The following is a 19,124-nucleotide window of genomic DNA, read 5'->3' on the forward strand; positions in this document are numbered from 1 at the left end:
TCTTGCTATTAACCTAAAGAACATATAAGAGCATTATCTCTAAGTCAATAAAAAGGATATTTCTAATAATAAGGAATTCTTTAAAAGATAAGATTTATTTTGAACTTTTTATCTTTTTTGTCATGATTCATGCTGGATGGACATTCCTTTCAGAAATCTATACCTCCTTTATCACGAAAGGAATTTAAGAAATTCGAAAGACTCAATCGATAAAATTCCTCTCTTCCCAATTTCTAATGGCCCGTCTGTCTCTTTCTTTTTGATTCCCCTATACAGTCAAGTATGCAACAGGGCTCTTGCTGAAGAATTGATATCACCTGCTTGTATGCTGGAAGTTCTTTAAGAATTCAGCCTCCCTAAAGCTTGCACTAGCCTGTTCTCACTGACAGGATTTGTGTCGACCCACTCTTGAGTGGTAGTCACACAGCTTTACTGGGAGTGGAAATGGGGAATAAATGTTTTCTGTCTGCATGCTGGCATGCAAATCCGCGTGTCGTGCTTAATGTATGTTTCATTTCCTGTTCTTTTGAGAGCTGTTTCCTTCAGTAATGCTTTTACCCACCCTTGGATCGCAGTGATCTTTTCCAACGCTTCAGCCCCGTTCCCTCCAAAGCTTAAGAGTTCCTTTTTTTTCTCGTTTTGACCTTTTGAGATGTATGAACGATTCGCTTTTGAATGTGAGCACGTCATTTTTAGCACTGGGTTCCAAACATTTGTTTTCTCATTACTTCTGAAACAGGCAAAAGCAGTGTTTGCAAGAACTTGCCAGTTTAACTGCATTAATCTAATTACAAAACACACACATGTTTGATGTCGCTTAAAATCACATTTAAGCAAGGACAAGACCACAGAGGCTCTGTCGCCCCACTGCTTGGTGACCTCTGAATTTCAAAAGTATCAGTTTTGAAAAAGGTTGTTATTAGAAGATTGTCTTATGTTCAAGCAACTTCAGACTCCCCTTTTAAAACTTACCATGGTAAAATTGCTCTGTTCTCTCAGCATTTCCAGTGACTTATCTTGCTTGCATGTCTTTGTGTTGAATTCTATCAGGCAATAATGCGATCCAGTTAAGTATCACTATGGTTTGCAACATTTTCGCTATATATTCACTGTTTCAATGCACTTTATTGGGCTTTCATCACAGTATACAAAGGCACATATTTTACAGGGGATGTTTGAAACTATGATTGTGAAATCCCACAAGTCTGGGTCAGCATGATAGCTTGATCTAATTGAGCCTCTTCACCCCTGCATCATGCTGTTCTCCTTTATTTAAACTGAAAATCCTGAAAATGGTGCCTATCAATCATACCTTTTTTTAAGTCTGCCGTCGAGCTTTGTTATACTGCATTGGGTAATGAGAGATATGGAAGACGTCCAGGTAGAACTGGAAATTAATGATGGAATCAGCTCAGCCAGATGCAGAACTCAAAGAAATATCTTGCCATGTGAGATCTGTATCACAGGTGTGGTGAGTGGAGAAACTTAAAAAAAGATGACCCCCCCCCCAACACACACACACACACCCCTCACCCCTCCTGGGAGAATAAAACTGGCATTTATGGTTGTAGCTATCCAAAGCATTTTCAGAAGCATTAACCAAGTCTTTTGTGGAAAAAAAGACATACAGTATATAACATATTAAAGACACCTTATATAAATTGTCTTGCTGTCCCCAGGCATTTCCATAGATTGAAATAAACTCAGGCTTCACCTCCCTTCTTATGCAAATGACGAATTTATAAGCAGAATTCAGCAATAATTGTATTTTGTAACTGTCAACCGTATGCCTTTTCCATCTGGAAGAGTAACAGTCCATCCAGCTATTTATTGCAATGGTGTTCTGCAAAACACCAGCCCAAAAGGCTTCAAACCATTGGGGAGATTGTTAGCCTTCTGAAAAAATTATTAAAACGCTGGAAAATGTATGAGCAACACTTTATAACAATTAATCAGTAGCTGTTGATTAATAAAGTTCATTTTTTATTCTAGATGATTCAGGGGATTATCAAAAGGACACTGTCCTTGTCATTTTGATTAACAAACCTCTCCTTGCTCCAGAGGAGGACGCGCAGCTCTGAGACATTTCTTCTCGCCTATAAAATAAATATTGAATGAGAATATTAACTCGTTAACCTTGACAACTATTTGTAATTTTCATAAGGGGGTAAACTCGCGGATTCAGCACAAAAAAAAAACCCTGCAGTGGGGGATTTAAGAAAGGGAAAAAGAAAAAAAAACAAATTGGAGAAAATGAAGAATGCTACTGCATGAATCCTGTCATTTTTATGGGCTGCAATGATTAATTTGTTTGTTCAAACTCTCAATTAAGCCAGGAGAAACTACAAGAGCATAGAAAACAAGTGCAGTCTAGTATCTTCTTGCATTTGCCAGAGCTCTGGGAGCTGCACAAGAGTGGATCGGGGGTCTGTCCAAAGAGAAGACAATTGCAGAACTCAGGCAGGGTTACTGGGGAATGGGAAAAGACTAATATATTGCCTATTAAGCTGAGAAGTGAAAGAAATTAATGTAGCATACCTCAGTGACTATTTTTGCATGTGCTGCTTTACTGGCGTATGGTTCATTTTCACTTGTGTTTATGTAGCTTTTGGTTTAAATTTTCAGATGTCTAATGCTCTCCCTAGGATCCCAAGAGGTTCACCAGAACTCATTGGACACAAGTGTCCTGTACTTATACTTGTACTGTACAAGGGATCTTCACTTTAAAGCCAGGATTTCACACCCATAAAAGAAAAATCTCATCTTCATTATTTTGACAGATCTCTAGCTTCAGACTCACAATCGAATTGTCAATGTACACTTCATGGACCCTAGGGTTCTATATGGGTAAAATGTGACTGCACAGCAGATGTTCTTGGGAAAAAAAATGTCCCCTGTACATTTAGCACCTTGATGATTCTACAACATGCTGTGTGAGACCACACTGTGCACCATCTGAGCCCAGCAGTTGAACTTGGAATCAATATGCACAGTATAACTAGAGCACTGGTGTTGTGTATAGATTGTTGCTAACACTAAAGGATGTGTGAGGCAGGTCTAAAAGATGTGAAGGTAATGTGCAATTCATTATAGCCAGTTCCTGCCAGAATTAAGAGGTATTTTGTAGCCATGTCGTACTATGATCGTGTGTGAGATCGTGGAGACAGTTCCACTATACTTCATAAGAATATTTTATAGCCAATGAGTGAATTATTGTAAGCTAAAGACTGAGGGAATTGTCACATTGGAATTTAAATGTGCAGGTCAAAATTAATGGTCCAAGCACATAAAACAGTGCCATTATACAAGAGGTGAATAATTGCACCTACACATCCATAAGTATTATATACGTTGCCTGAACAAGGATGAAAACATACTGTATGTGAAAGCATCAAGACAGTGCCAATAGTCATGAGGATAAGAAAAGCAGGAGAGAACAGTGGAGATGCACCTTGAGGAGTACTAACTTTTGCTACCCACTTTTCAACTCCAAAGCAGCATTGCGACAGTTTGGGCAGCAGAGTATCTCTGCAACGTAACTTTATGACACAACGCCATAGAGTTAGGAATGTAATGCAGTGGCTCATGGGGAAGAGTGCTGAAAGCATCTGTTGGCCTGCTCAGAATACTGGTTTCAAACCAACAGAAAGTCTACAACGTCTCTCCCAGCCACGGCTGTCCCTAGACTCATCCCACCAAAGATAATGGAAAGCAACCTGGCTCACTCCTACAGTTACAGATGCCTTCTCTCCAAAGGGCCAGTTTCTGTTTTAAACAGTTTTATATTTCCGGACCCAGGAGCAGAAAAACTGAAGCAAGATATTTTCTCAGAGCTAGTGTTCGTACAAAGGGGGTGTGTGTGATCCTGAAGCATTAGCAGACAAGAAGTGTCAGTAGAAACCAGGCCAAAGCTTTCAGATATTTCCTGAGGCCTGTGATCAATTGTTCCAGATTGTTCTTCAGCTTCAGGAGTTTTGCTCACAATGATGGGCGTTAGCCCAGATTGCAGGACCGTGTGCCAAACTGCATGAATGCAGTCCAGCAGCTGTTGTTTTCCTAGTTTTGACACGACTGAGTTAGTGTTCATTGAAGATGATTGAGTCTGCATTGTCTCGCTGATCTGCTCACAAACAGCCTCCTGTCATTGTTTTGGCACCCTTCAATTCACCAAATTAATTGTGAATTTATACAGGGATATCCAGCATGTTTTAAAAGCAACCCATGCCTTGACAAAGAAACTAAATCTTGATACTGTCATCTGTCATACACACGGTATAATTTGCTAGGAAAAGTATGGCTGTTGTTTAAGAAAATGCTGAAAGGCAGGTGGAATGCAATAATCTGATTTTGGTATTTCAAGAAAAGCATTGTTTGTATCTTTAGTATGTCTGACAGCTTTTTAAAGGAGCATAGAAGTTACCCTGATAACAGAATGCTGATAACACAAATGTTGGACTGTTATTTTGCGTGTGTCAGGATGCAATATTGAAACAATATTATGAAAACATTAGAGATTTATCTTATGTATATGTCTGGAGAAAAAGTTGCTTGTGGGGACTTTACTAGCATGTCAGAAAGTTTCGAAAATCCTAAACTTGAGAGAAATGCAGATTGCATCAACACTGTTAATGTGTGTCTGTTTAGATTGTAAAGAAAATTTTGACAGTACATCCTAAAAGTCTACAAAACACGCATTTTTACAACATTTATGTTTGTAAAAATGTAATTTAATTTAATTAATTGGACAATGTTTTCTGTTTTTTAACATTTACCCTGATTTTTTTTTAATACTGTATCTTATGTTGGCTTAAGTATAACAAAGGGTGCCACTTTCTGAATTATCATTAAAATATCCAGGTTAGAATGTAGTCTCAATTTTGTTCGAGACAATGGGTCTCCATTTGACTGGTCTGTCAGCACCAGTCCTGGAATGATTGTAAAGCCATTGTCTCGTGCAGCCTTCGAGTGTACAGCCATTATCGGAAAGCCACTTATCCTGGCAAGCCACAGACCATCCTGGAAGCATTGGGTACAAGGCAGAACTAAGGGCACATGACTATTCTTCGTCCATTGCAAAGCTCTAATGCTTTTCTTACCAGAGGATGATTTGCATGGTAGACGACACAAAATTCTGGCTCCCTGGAAAGGGAGACACCATTCCTGTAAAGGTGGGTCTACTTTGTATACTTAACTGTTAATGTAATAGCACAGATAATATATTTTCATTTGTCACACACCTTTACAGATTTAAACATTTTGGTACTATTGAGCTTTCTTCAATATCAAAACACCCTGGATCCCACTTAGGGCTAACTGCCAAAGTCTGCCATTATGAGCCAATGGAGAGCAAACTCTGAATTGAGCTCCCAGTAAAAATGTTATCTATCCCTTGCCACTCAGAGCCAATGTAAATTTGATGGTATGTCCAACTGTATATTTGTCATTAAGTGTACAATTAATTTAAAATGAAATTAGTGGCACAAAGACTTTGACAACTCCTGAAACAACAAAATATAGTTGGGAAAACATTAATCTGTTAGAAAATGTACATGAATCATCAAACATGGTTTGGATATCCATTATACAGTATCTTGTGAGACAAGCAATTCTATACATGATCCAATAAGTAAACTAGTTCATACATGATACAAGAATTTGTAATTTCTCTTTGTGAAGTATATGCAATTTATCCATTGGCAATACGTGTTTTGTGCTGGTCACAAATATGTTTTTCATAAAAGACTTCAGGATTTAGACCTGAAGTGAGCAAATCAGCTACTGTATAAACCCCTGGATAGCCAAAATAAGTCATTGAACTCCCTGGCAAATGATGACAAAAACTACAGTAAACAAAATATCAATGGAAAGATATCACATAAAACAACAGCACATGTATGCATGCTACACTGCTGTCACAACATGATAGTGCAAAATGTGTTCACTGTTTAGCGAGTTTGCTGGAGGAATCATGTGCAACATACACCATGGCTTCGACTCTAAAAAAAAGGATTTTGATACAAACCGTTCCGCAAGAAAAATATTGCTCAATTAGCAAAGACACTTTGAGATTCGTGTCTGGGCTGCCATGCAGTAACCTCATTTCCCCAAACATCTGTGAATGGTGGTCTAGCTGCTGCTGCAGGGTGGACTTCAGTCAACCAGGGGATCTATGGCCAGCCACGCAGGAGCAAACTCTGTGACCTGCTGGACACCAGCAAGCTTCAAGGGTCATCACAGAGATGGGCACAACAACTCCAATCAAAGCCAGAACACCCGCATATGCACTGCGAGACCTGCAGCCTTCAAAATAGTGTATGACTGTGAAAAAATGTGTTTCCAGGGAAAACACACACAGCCTAGATGCCCCTTATGCTTGTACAAGAGCTGTAGCAGTATAGTGGGAGTTGAGTAACAACTGGTGATTCCAAATTGGAGGGAGAGGTGGGAAAAGAACACTATTGAATCTAACATTCAACAAGAAAAGACAAACACCCTTGGCAAAAATATCTAAATATAAGGTAAAGCTCCAGCACACAACCTTTTGGTTTATTTTATGAATTGTATTGTATGTGTCTGACCTAATTAACACAGAAGTCGATATCAATGGCTTTGTCAGAGCTTTACCTGAACTGAACCTGGTTATTCAGTGTTGCTCTGCTCTGAAAGTGAAAATAAATAAATGCTTCTGAACAGAGCACATCTCAAGGTCTTTCTTTAAGGATGTACTTTTTGTTTTGTTTTGTGAATATAGCATGACAGGTTGTGCAGCAAGACACCCTTCCCTGCCAGAACACTGTGGAGCATTTGTTTTAGTTTTTCAGATGAGAAACCTATGCACTTCTCTGATTTTTATCAGAATGTGCCAGAACTGGACTGTGTAACATACAGTAGCTTCCAAATTTCCTTTCTGTTAAGGAGTGAAAATATTCTAAAAGTCTGCACAAGCATAGGAGGGCTGCAGGTTTTTTTAAATGTATTTTATTTTATTTGCAATGTGGAGTGTTATCATGTGTACCCTTTATGCACCAGCTGATGCTTTTTACAACGTAAGTCACCTTTCTCCGAAGAAGGTGTCCTCTACAAATCTGGAATGACACAACAATTGGAGCTGTTGCTCACACAGTCTAAGCGCTTATTAGTCAAACAATCCCCTTTGGAATTATAGCATTCATCAGCTACTAGTGGGAGATTTCTATGTCTCAGTGACACTCAGTGTAGGTCCAGGTGGGAATGGTGTGTTATTGAACAAAACAAACCTTAACCCAGGTGGTGCATAGTGCTCAGGTAAGAGATACTGCACCATTGAACCTAAAGAGTGTAAAAAAGAATAGCAAAGCAAAGCTGCCCTCAGTATAATGGAGCAGCTAAGGGTTATTTGATAGAATCATAAGCCTTTTGTAAATTCATGTTTTTTTATCATATCTATTAAAGAATCAAGTCCTTAAGTGGTTCACTCATTAGAGGACAACAGAGCACAAGCATAAAACGTTAAATGTTAGTCCCTTTCTGCTCCTTTTTAGTACTAAAAGCTCTTGATATTTGTTTTCTTTCATGCATTCTGGAGCTCACTTAAGATTATGAAAAATATAACAAACAAATCTAAAGTCTGGTAGGTGTTTTCCTTGAGTTATATCACTTAATAAGCTGCTCCTCACCACCCAAAACAACCTTCTTTTTCACTCCATACACAGGTAGGTTCGTCATTTTCATTATTTTTTCAACTGCCTGCCTTCCTTCAAATAGTAATTAGAAGTCAAGAAGAAGTCTGTGTCTTCACTAGATTTCAGTGTCACGGAAAATGTTGTTATTGACTATAATGGTTTTAAACATTGTGCTTGTGATAATTGTACAAATCACAGATATCCTGTCTATTAAAAAGAATATTTGTTTGGATGTAACTCCAGGCGAAAATGAACCCTTGGCCACAGAAAATCTGCATTAGGCAAAGTTGTGAAACTGCAGGACTGAAATGCATATAAAACAAGTAAAACTCAGTAATTACCTGCAAATGCTGCTTAAGCGATTGAAGAAGCAGTTGTGATGTCAAGTGAAAAGAAGCTCATCTTGTGTCATTACTAGCAGAATGTTAGTGTTTTTAACTTGGAACACGATCAGCTTATGGTATGTTTAGAGCAATGTCATGTGATTAAAGACGAACACAAAAAACAAAGAGCTTTTCACACAGCATAAAAAAATTGACATTTGGTCTACTGTTTTTTGAAGACTGAACAACTGGCTGAACACTGCTGGGGTTGGGTAGTTGGCTTCCTAGTTCAGGCTGATTGTACTGTATCTTTAATAAACATTCTCAATGTTTTATAGGTTGTTGGTTTATCTTTATCGCACCTATTTAAACTTCCCTTAACTTTCCTTAATCAAAGATTCTGATCCCATCCATCCATTTTTTAAATGCTTTATTCATTTCAGGGTCGTGGAAGAGCCAGAGTCTTTCCCAGCAAGCACCAGGTGCAAGGCAGGGTACACCCAGGACTCAACACCAGTCCATTGCAAGGTAGCGAGACAGGCACACACCACTGCTCCACCATCCCACCTTGAGCCTGAACCCTTTATCACAAACAGAAGTTAGGTTCTTCATCAGATTATTCTAGTCCTGGACTGTATTGGATGCTCAGTGGATGGACAATTATATAATTTATTTGACATTTAAAGCTCTACAAAGCTGGATGACTCTCTCTCCAAGCATTGTGGTCCAGGTCACACACTAAGTTCTGCTCAACCCCGTGATCTCTTTTAATACCTGAGGCTTGGTACACATTTCACTCACTGAATTTTAAGGAAAGGGCTTTGATACATCTGCCTTTTGATAAGGGGTGAAAATGAAGTGTGATATGGAGTCATTTGCTTTGCTTTTCTGGGCATGCCATGGTGTTCTGTATCTAAATTTCACAGGCATGATTTCACTTTATGAAGCTGTCATGCAAATGTTACTTCTGGAAGGCTTTTTGTTGAAATTTCTGACAGTTTCAAAGACTTTAAATAGTACAGTTAAAGCTGCTTACTCAGATGGCATATGGTTGACATATGTCAGCAGGATTTTGCTATGCAAAACAGATGAACAGATCATGATCTTATTGATAAATACACATATTTTGGAGCAAAGGATCATACCTGCCAAATGCCTGGGGTAGTATAAGATAAGGTTAGGTTTAAAACAAAATGCAGCCCATCTTTCAGGTGTCTCTCATTGGAGCCAAGATTTTATGCTTTCTGAAAGTTCAGATTGAAATTCTTGTAAGTAACAACACTTGGGTTCTACTACTATAGAAGAAAACACTATTGTTGTGGCAGATATGTGAAGTGTATCTTTTTCATATTCAAGGCAGTACTATTATCCTGTTTTGTAGTGAGCTTCTCCTGTTTTATTCTGTTTTCTGTAGCAAGAAGATCATGAATGATGGAACTCTAAAATCCAAGTACCATTTTCTTTTAAACAGCAGATTAAATGTTGACATCATTTAAAAAATTAGTTAAAATGGTTTTAAAAACCAGTAGTTAAATCATGGTGAAATGTAAAAACTGGTATGGGGTATATTGGTAATGGGATGTACTGTATACTGCATATGGACACAGTACAGGAATAGAAATTAAACTCCAGTTGCATATCAGTTTGAGCTGTGTAAGGTTTTACAAGGTGCAGTATTTATAACCTTAAACTTGGTGCTGGATCTCTTGTAAATCTTCTTAGAGCCACGGAGCCAAATTGTATTACAGATATGGAAAAATAGTATTGTTTTCAGCTTCATCAAAAATGTACAGATCCTGTAGCTTGTAACACCCTGAATCAGGTGAAAGCGTTGTGCTAAGGGAATCGTGCTTCAATCTCTACAGAATTTCCAACTTGTCTAATTTCTCCCAGGCCCACAAGTGTTCCATGTCATTCCTGCAATTCAGGGCAGTGTCCCTGGCACCCAAGAGTTACCAGTTGCATGCACACATCTTGAGAGAGAAAAAGAGAGATCACTTTATTGGCCATATACAATTGAATGCATTAGGAATTCGCCTTTTCGCATACCCCAGCTTGCTCTCCATGAGACACACAGACAGGGAGAGAAGCTTGAGGTCAGAGCGCAGGGTCTGCCATTGTACAGCACCCCTGGATCAGTTGGGGTTAAGGGCCTTGCTCAGGGGCCCAATGGAGTAGGATTCTTCTGCCAGCTCTGGGATTTTAACCGGCAAATTTCCGGCCACAGGCACAGATCCTTAGCCACAGTACCACCACTCTGCCCCCCAATCTCTTAAGCTAACTGGTACATTAAGACATGTCTACCAGTTAGCTTAAGATATTGCTGAATTCCAGTGCATTGCAAGTGTTTTATTTGCAATGTCTACGGAATGCTCAGTGGAACAGTCAGTGCTGACTGGCAGAGATACTAATGACATTAGTAATGTACAATACATGCAGCAGGGCCAGAGTGCCAAGGGGGAAGTCACAGAGGGATACTACCTTGCTGCAACAAATAGATGAAGGGGTTAATTCCAAGTCAGTTTGATTGCAGTTGTGAAAGTGACAAATAATAATTACTGAAGCGCAGGGGTTGTGGAGCAGTTTGAGCTTGTTGTGTTTTTGTTTGTTTTCCTCAAGAAACTCACTGCTCCTCTCACAGAGCTGGGGATAGTAAATAACAGAGACCCTCTCTGGCCATCATTTATGTAGCTGGTGATTAAGAGAGATCCTGGATGTGGGCTAGCCTGTGTGTCCCCACAGAATACCTGTCAAAACCTGCTATCTTCAAAATTCAGGTTTTCCACTGAGTTTCGGTGTGCATAGACAAGCTCGTTTTTCATCTATAAAAAGTTTGGCTGTTTTGTTTGCTTCAATGCATACACAAAGAAATTATACACATTAAAAAAAAATAATAATACACATGTTGCAATCTAAATACAGAAGTGATGTCAAGCTTGGGATTGGATTTATTTCAGATGCTCTGTCCACATGTGCATTCCAGTATGTCTATTCTGTTTTTCTGTTCATGCAGAAATCTATTTTTCTGTCACCCTCTCACTCTATCTGCACAGCCAGGACAGAAAAAAAAACTGACTTGCACTACACTTCAGCCATTGTAGCTAACAATATTCCGATTCATGCTTTTAACGAAGAGGCTGCAATAGAATTTAAAAAAAGACTTAATGCCTGTTAAATACAGTCATGTGAAACTTATTTTTTTAATGTATGTTCTTAAAAGAAGAACCAAACATTTCTCTCGGTCACTCTTAGCTATGAGAACTTGTGAGAAATAACTGAAATTAACAACTTTATCTGCCACTTTTACTCTGCATTATTGGTTTTCTTGTTATATATATATTGTTTTTAAAATATGATACATATCATATTTCTTACTTATTTAAAGGCTGAGATGAAATTTTACTTTATTATTTCTAATCTAAAGTTCAAACACTGTATACGTCAGTTTTCTTTGGTGACGTTTTGTCCTTGGTTTTTAGGCGATTGAGGACATTCTCATGAGTGGGTGAGAGTTGTATCTTTTGAAAAGCGTGTTAATACATAAACAAAGAACTTGTTGTAAACATTTCCCCCAGCAGACTGAGAAAAGAAAGTGACCCCTATCTTAAACTTGCACTGCGCGAATAACACAATAAGGACATTTCTCTTTTAACAAGTACACCTGCTGTAGGCATCGGTTTCAAACTGATTTGCTCAAGTAGTTCTAGTTGAGTAAATTGCTAGCGAACCATTCCTAGGACTGACTACTCTGACTGAAATGGCCTTCACCATATGGTAATAATATACTTTTCATGCTGTACAAAACCCACTTACATACATTTTACAAAGGCGGTTGCCTCCTTTGTGAGTTCATAAAAGGAGAAATATGGCACACCTATGCATTTTATATTGCACCATTTATTGGATCTTCACAAGGGTATATGTGGTGGAGGAAAAGCTCCAACACAGTCCCCCTGATAATTGATGGCCTTTCTGCTGCACTCCTCACAGAACAGAGCAACATGACAGGTCAAGTCTATCATGTTCATGAGAGCTGTAAATGTTGCTACTGTCTCTTTTTTCTTGCCACTGCGAGCTGCCTCAGTATGTTGCTGATCCAGCCATAGTTGCTGCTTCCTCTAAAGGCAAACCAGGTGAAAATGGAAAGAGATCTTTCTCTGGAAGACAATGGAAAACATCAAAAATACCCATTTAAATATATACTGTATATACAAGGGGGCACAGTGGCTCAGTGGTTAGCATTTGCTGCCTTGCAGCACTGGGGCCCTGGGGTGCAGTCTGGGTAGAGTTTGTATGTTCTTCCTGGGTTTCCTCCACAGTCCAAAAGCATACTGGCAGGTTAATTAGCTTCTGGGAAAACTGGCCCTAGGTGTGAGCGTGCGCATTCTGTGTCTGTGTTTGTGTGTCTGCCCTGTGATGGACTGGTGTCCCCTCCAGTGTGTGCCCTGTCCTGCACCCGTTGCTTGCTGGGATAGGCTCCAGCTCCCTGAATCGACCAGATTATTTGGGAGAATTGTAAAATATTGAAATTATTTTAATGGAATAAGGATGGATGTCTTAGTATGATCACCATTGTTGTTGTTGCCCTTATTTCTTATTGAAATCAATAAAACAGCATTTTAAAAAGCAGTATTAGGCACTCTGTCTCATCTGTTTAATAGTGATACCAGTGACCTTGAAACACATCTTGTCAGACGAGAAACTGCCTCCTCCAGCAACTGGAAATTTGTCTGTCCAGATGGCTTTCTGCAAACTCATCTTGCTAATTGTCAATTATGCCATCAAAAGAAAATAGCAAACATGACAACAAAACTGATGAAGAGTGAAATAAGCCTGAAACGGAAATTAGAGCTATGAATCAGAATCAGGGAAATAAATGAACCCAATATGTTTCTATCCTTCTACCGTGCTGTGCATTTACCTGCTTCTATGTATAAACATGTATAGAATTACCTGCTCCTTTGTATATACCTGTGTAGTATGTATATTATATGTACAGTATATATTTGCAACCTAAGCAGTGTTGAAGAAAGGTACTATTAATCTAAGTAATGCATTAGAGTTACAAACTGCTTTTGCAAAGAGCACCATGCAAATAACAAAAGAATGTGAATAATTAAAAGATATGCTCTTTAATGTTTTACAGTATATAACCTACCATTTCTGCATCAATAAGGATCTATTTACCATTCAATTCACCATTACTGTCTTACTTTTTTAAATGAGGGAAAATAGAAACATTGTCTTAGGCTCATAATGGACATAATTTATAACTATATCCCACACTTTACCACTATATGTATAGAGAGAATGCAAACAGGTTTATAACGTCTACACTACACATTGTATGCTAGTAAATAGTTACCTACTGAAGTAAACCGGGATATTTCCGTACCTGGAGAGGTGGCAAGGTGGTGGTGGTGATGGGGGGCACGGTGGACAGCACAATTTTTTAGCTGGTGAGCAAATGCTTACAAATAGTAATAAAAATCTGTTACACTTGTAGAGCACTTTTCTGGACTCTCCACTCAAAGCGCTTTACAAATAATGGGGACTCCCCTCCACCACCCACCTGGATGATATGAAGGCAGCCATAGTGCACCAGTACGCTCGCCACACACACACCCTACTGGCCCCACTAACACCACTTCCAGCAGCAACCTTAGCTTTCCCAGGTGGTCTCCCATCCAAGTACTGACCAGACTCACATCAACAAAGTATCAGATTGGTTAAAATGTGTTAAAAACCATCTATTACCTATTTTCCACTTTAATGTGTTTACTGATTCCTACATCTCCTCCACTTGCAAAATCATCTTAGCTAATTCCTGCACTAGTTGCAATCCCAGAGAAGACTACATTGGTTCCTACAACTACAGTACTGCAAGAATACACTACACTATATTATTCTAGTTACCAAGATTGCACATAACAGAAAATCCATCCAAACGATCCTGAGTGCCAATACTTTCTCAAACCCAGCGAAGACTGACTGTTCTGAATTGATGTTACTCTAGCATTGCCTGTCTTACAAGAATGCTGCAGTGTCTGCTGGTATTAAAGATTCATCTCCCAGTCCCGAAGACAAAATCTTTTGGAATTCTAAAATGGGACATATTGATTTTGTGACTCTTCTGGTTTTGAAGTGAGACATATTTTTTGGTTGACCCTGTGTGAACTTATTGTTATGCCCTGAAAATGTCCATACTAGACTGATGGAGAAACTATCATCACACACCTGGTTTTTCTCTCTTAAATGATTTATAATCCAGTGCCTTGGAAGAGTTCATGCTGTCATGGTATTGGAAGGCCTTAAAATAAAGCAACATGTACTGTATGTGTTTCTTAGGGAATGTGCTTTAGGAAATCATGGCATTTATTTCTGAAACAATACAGTACAATTTATGGTTCAGCAAACTTTTTGTGACAATATCCGTACAATGTTTAAACCTAATAAAGTTTACAAAATACAAACCAACTTCATAAACTACTTTCTGTTTTCTTTCTTTTTTAAGATGTGACTAAAGTAGTACTTTCAATATAAGCGTGTACAACTGTGATCCAGTACATAAAATAGACATCATATCTAGATATTGTATCACATCGTAGGAGATTATACAACATTTAATAATACAGTATTTTTTTTACTATAACATGGTAAGACAGATCAAGCTATCTCATCAGGAATAAATATAAATGAGGTTTCAAAGAAATATCTAAATTAGGGAACTAAGCAGAAAACAGGCAAAGAACGGTCAAGATTCTTTTGTGTATGACTGAAAGTCAGCGTTTCTCTGCTCACTGTACTATTAGATCCATGCCTTGCTCTCTGATTATATTACAGACAAGGAGTAACATATGACACGAGTGATGAGCATGACCTGAGACTGACATGTGTTAAAGTACATTATAGTTATTGCCTGGATAAAGGTCAGATTGCAGCATGCCATAAATTAAATCAGACAGCACAAGCATACATGGAGTGTCAAGTGTGAAGAAGTACGAAAGAAAATATCTTCGATCTTAGCAGCCACATGGGCTTCCTTCTGTCTTTACATTTAACAGCCGCTTAATCATGAAATGAGAGGAAAATCAAAGCCCTTAGATCACATAATACAGGCATGATTGCTGCTGTGCAACTCTAAGTGGTCCCTTATAGTGAAAAACACATCCTCCGCCATGTTATTATTGACACATTCCGCAAAGACAGCACTTAATGGTGATTTTGCTTTAGTCTTTCCTGAGCCTTTGTCTACACGAAGCATGATACTCACTAATTTGCTTGTGAGAAAATATCTCTGCAGCTATCTGAAAAATCTTTCTGGAAAACTGTCTTTGGAAGGTTCAATATCACTCACCTTTTCTGGACTGGATGCATTCACTTTACCCAGTGGCAGAATCCATGCTATTGGATATTTGCATGCATGAAAAAGAGTGAGTGAGTGAGTGAGTGAGCGCCATCACCATTTTAAACAGATTGTGACTCAGCTCACCAAAGTGACAGGTTTAAATAATGTGAGGGGATTTCTGGAATGAGTTCGTTAAGTCTGTAATCTTTATCATAAAACAATCATATACATGTAGCAACAGAAATAACAGTAACAGCAGCAGCAGTGGAAATTGTATTTTTCCTATTTTGTTTTCAATAGAACTAATACCTTTATTCATGCAAACATTAGGCTGAATTGCAGCAACATTAATTTCACACTGCACTGTGCAGGCTCTAAGCTTTAGTGATACACTACCACTTTCTGAATGATGTTTCTGCTTCTTTGTAATAATAAATATGTAAATCAGAGCTATCGTGTCAGTCATACAACACGTATCAGCAGTGTCAAACATTTTAATCTCAAAATATCAAGGGCAGAACTCTGTGATATCCCTTAGTAAACGTAATAATAAAATCCCTTAAAGCCACTGTGTCAATTAGTATTTTAAATGTAATTTTATAGCAAAGAAGTATTAATATTGTTATTATTATGAATGTGGAATTACAATAAGGGTAACTTTAACTACTACTGCCATTTCTGCTGCACTAAAAACAGTTGTTTTTCATTAAGACTTTCCTCTCATCTATTATAAAAGCAGTGTCAGAGGACACCATCAGCCACAGATATTTACCATTTGGGATAGAGAAGAGAAGACAAGACAATTTAGCACGGTAGGGTCAGAATGCATCCCCAGAGGGGAGACTGGTGGGGAAAAATATTGATGAAAGAGTGGTGAGGAAAGGCTCATTTCATCAGCCCGTCAGCTGCAAAGCATAACACCTGTTAATAGGTTTTAGGGAGGATTTTTGTAGGTGAAAACATATCATTTACATCAAGCTTATTGTAGTTTTTCCATCATTCACTTTCTAATGTTAGGGTTTACATTAATTCAAAGAAAAGAACAGGAATATATACGGTACTAGTGTCTGGCACTTTATTTACACAAGACTCTGGTGGTCATTTTGACAGGACAGAACTACTCAATGGGTGGGATTTAGAGATTATGTTTCCTTACCTTATTCACTTTTATTACTTTATTAAAGCTCTAAGTGAGGGTTGTAAAGTTTATCAGATGTGAGTTCATATTAGTGGGGAAATGAGTAAGCAGGAATCAAAACTTAACCCTGCAAATTCCAGTTTGAGGAGGGTGCCAATATATGGCAGAACAAAATAACCTGTGACATATACTGTGCATATATATATACTTTTTATGAGGATGACATTAATAATATATGCTGAAAAGGCACACACACACACCCGAAAAAGTCTCCACAGCTGAAACGTTGTGTTTCTTTTCCTGTCTTTTCAGCGTGGAGTAAACCTTTACTTGTTCCTTTGCAGCCTAAACTTTCTGACGCGGCTCCCTACTTAAATTAATAATACATAATATATACAGTAATATAAATGAAGAAATGCCCCAAAACACACATTGAATATTGGAGAATGGATAAAGTCTCTTGTTGGGGCATGTTTCTCATCCAGTTTGACAGCTTGGCTCACTGATCTGGGTATGATCTAAAACAAAATCATTTCCTCAGTGATATGTAATGATAGTAAAACACTTGTAACAACATCCCAGTCTTCCCTATGTTATACAGTTGACACAGATGCCCCTTTTATTCTGTCAGCTACCTACTGTACTGTATATACAGTATAAGAAACTAAATAAGCACTATAAATGCTCTAAAGAAAATTCAAGCTACATTTTAGTACTACTGTATTAATGGTAATATTTTAGAAACGTACAGTCTCCTTATTTCATTTAGAAGTCTTGCACATTTCACAAAAACTACTATTGAATAAGTATGACCATTTGAAGTGTTATATACAGTAGTATTTGGCTTGTTGGCTTTTGCATACACTGTTGTTTTGTCCCTTTTGCTATTGCCTGGAGTCTTCATCCCATCATAGCGCAAACAGAAATCTGAGTAAAACTGTGGTCTGAGCTTGTGTCTGCAACAAGGTCATAACAACAGTTTATCATGTGGTCTCACTTTAGAGAGAGACCACTTCAAAGGGGTGAAGGAAATAAATTCAGGGCTTCATTAGCTACATTTTATTTCTCAGCCAATTGGAAGACACCCTCGATTTAAACACTCAATCATAAAAAAACCAGCAATACTGAAAGCAATTAGATTTTAAAAATATCACTTTGGCATTTATCTTTTTTTTCCTCTAAGGCTTTAAGGTGAATTCAGCATTGAAACAGTGCAACAGAAGACAAAACTAAAATGCCTAGCGCCTAGAAAGTTCTCAAGTGATTAGATGACCATTGCCATTTCGTTTGGCTGTGTGTTTAATACATGAAGTGATGTTAGTAGAACCAGAATGCTGGAGCTTCTCTGATTTACACCTCACCCTCATGGAACCTGTGTTTGATCTGCAGAAGACATGATAGACCCTGGGTCACGTTTGCAAAACAGGCCTCTGTGTCCCATAACTATGAAAGGAAATGGAAAAAAAAACACTGATCCATGTCAATGCCTGAAGCTGTACAAGAGACCCAGACTGTCACACCTAAGACCTCTGAGGCCCATAAGGGATTAATCCTATTGCTCCAATCTCTTCCACTGGTCTAACTATTTCATTAACTGGAGAAACAAACATTTTGTTACTTAGGAATAAGTAAGCCTTGTTGTTACTGTTTTTCAAGTCAAGTGCACCTTTTGAAGCACCATCTTCAAAATTTCTTGGAAACATGAAGAAGGAAACATTTTATGTTATGATGACCAAAAAATATAATTGCAGTTGAAAAATATAATATATACAGCAATTGTAAGAACCACAGTTAGAATTGAGTTATAAGGGAGTTGAAGTTGGAAAGGAAAGCTATTGTAAGTTTCATGTGTCCCAGCAAATGAAGTATCAATGAGACAGATTTACACTCTTCTCCCCAAAAAAAACGCTCCGCAATCTCCAAGATAACTTTGTTTTAGGTCCACTCAGGAGCTTTGGATGACACACTGTTGCAATTAAGAGACTGAATTGTGAAGATATGTCAACGTTTGTAATGTGGGCAATGCAATGACACTCTGAAAGGATCAACTCTGTCCCTCGGGTGCTGGGGGACATAATCTAGGTACTTCCTCAAGAAGAGTTACACCAGCCTACAGCCATGTTAGAACTCACAAATACCCTGTGGACTGAGTAATGATACTGTATTCATGCTTCAGGGTGAAGAAAAAATGATTGGCGATTCTATTTTTTACAGACAGGAAATTGAACAGCTTCCTTTGCCTTTGAGAGCTAAAAAAAAGTGCATTTTCTTCCTTTCTGTCACTTAGAGCATCTTCTGGGGGGGGGGGTTGGTACAAGAAAACAAGGGCTTGTTTGGTATGAGTGTTTTAATTTATTATCCTCTTAAGCTTCTAATCTCTGGGTTCAAGTGTTTTCCAGAGGTAAAAAACAAAATTCTATTTTGTCCACTCAACCTTAACCTCCATATTAGATAAGCAAAATTAATTATGGGTATAAAATGTTTTTATAAAAGTTGTAAATAGTTTTTATGTTGCATGTAAGTGAAAAATGATTAAAAAATCATTTGTTACAGAACACTTTGGACAAAAGTCCCTCTTCACTAATTTAGAAACAAATGGGATGAAATGTTTAGAAACTTCCTGAAACATGTGAAATGCTCTGAAACAAATTATT

General features: G+C 38.1%; 1 long non-coding RNA gene across 1 annotated transcript in view; it reads right to left on the reverse strand.

Moving 5' to 3' along the window:
• Nucleotides 1-1,788: 1,788 nt before the first annotated feature.
• The window catches only part of LOC148648094 (uncharacterized), a 29,159-nt gene continuing 11,823 nt past the window's right edge, over nt 1,789-19,124 (reverse strand). Inside the window, exon 3 of the long non-coding RNA XR_015926708.1 lies at nt 1,789-2,096. This is a non-coding gene — a long non-coding RNA (uncharacterized LOC148648094). The remainder of the gene's footprint in view (nt 2,097-19,124) is intronic.

Source organism: Lepisosteus platostomus, chromosome 15, assembly GCF_059453375.1.
Source record: "Lepisosteus platostomus isolate fLepPlt1 chromosome 15, fLepPlt1.hap1, whole genome shotgun sequence".
In the NCBI taxonomy this organism is placed as follows: Eukaryota; Metazoa; Chordata; class Actinopteri; order Semionotiformes; family Lepisosteidae; genus Lepisosteus; species Lepisosteus platostomus.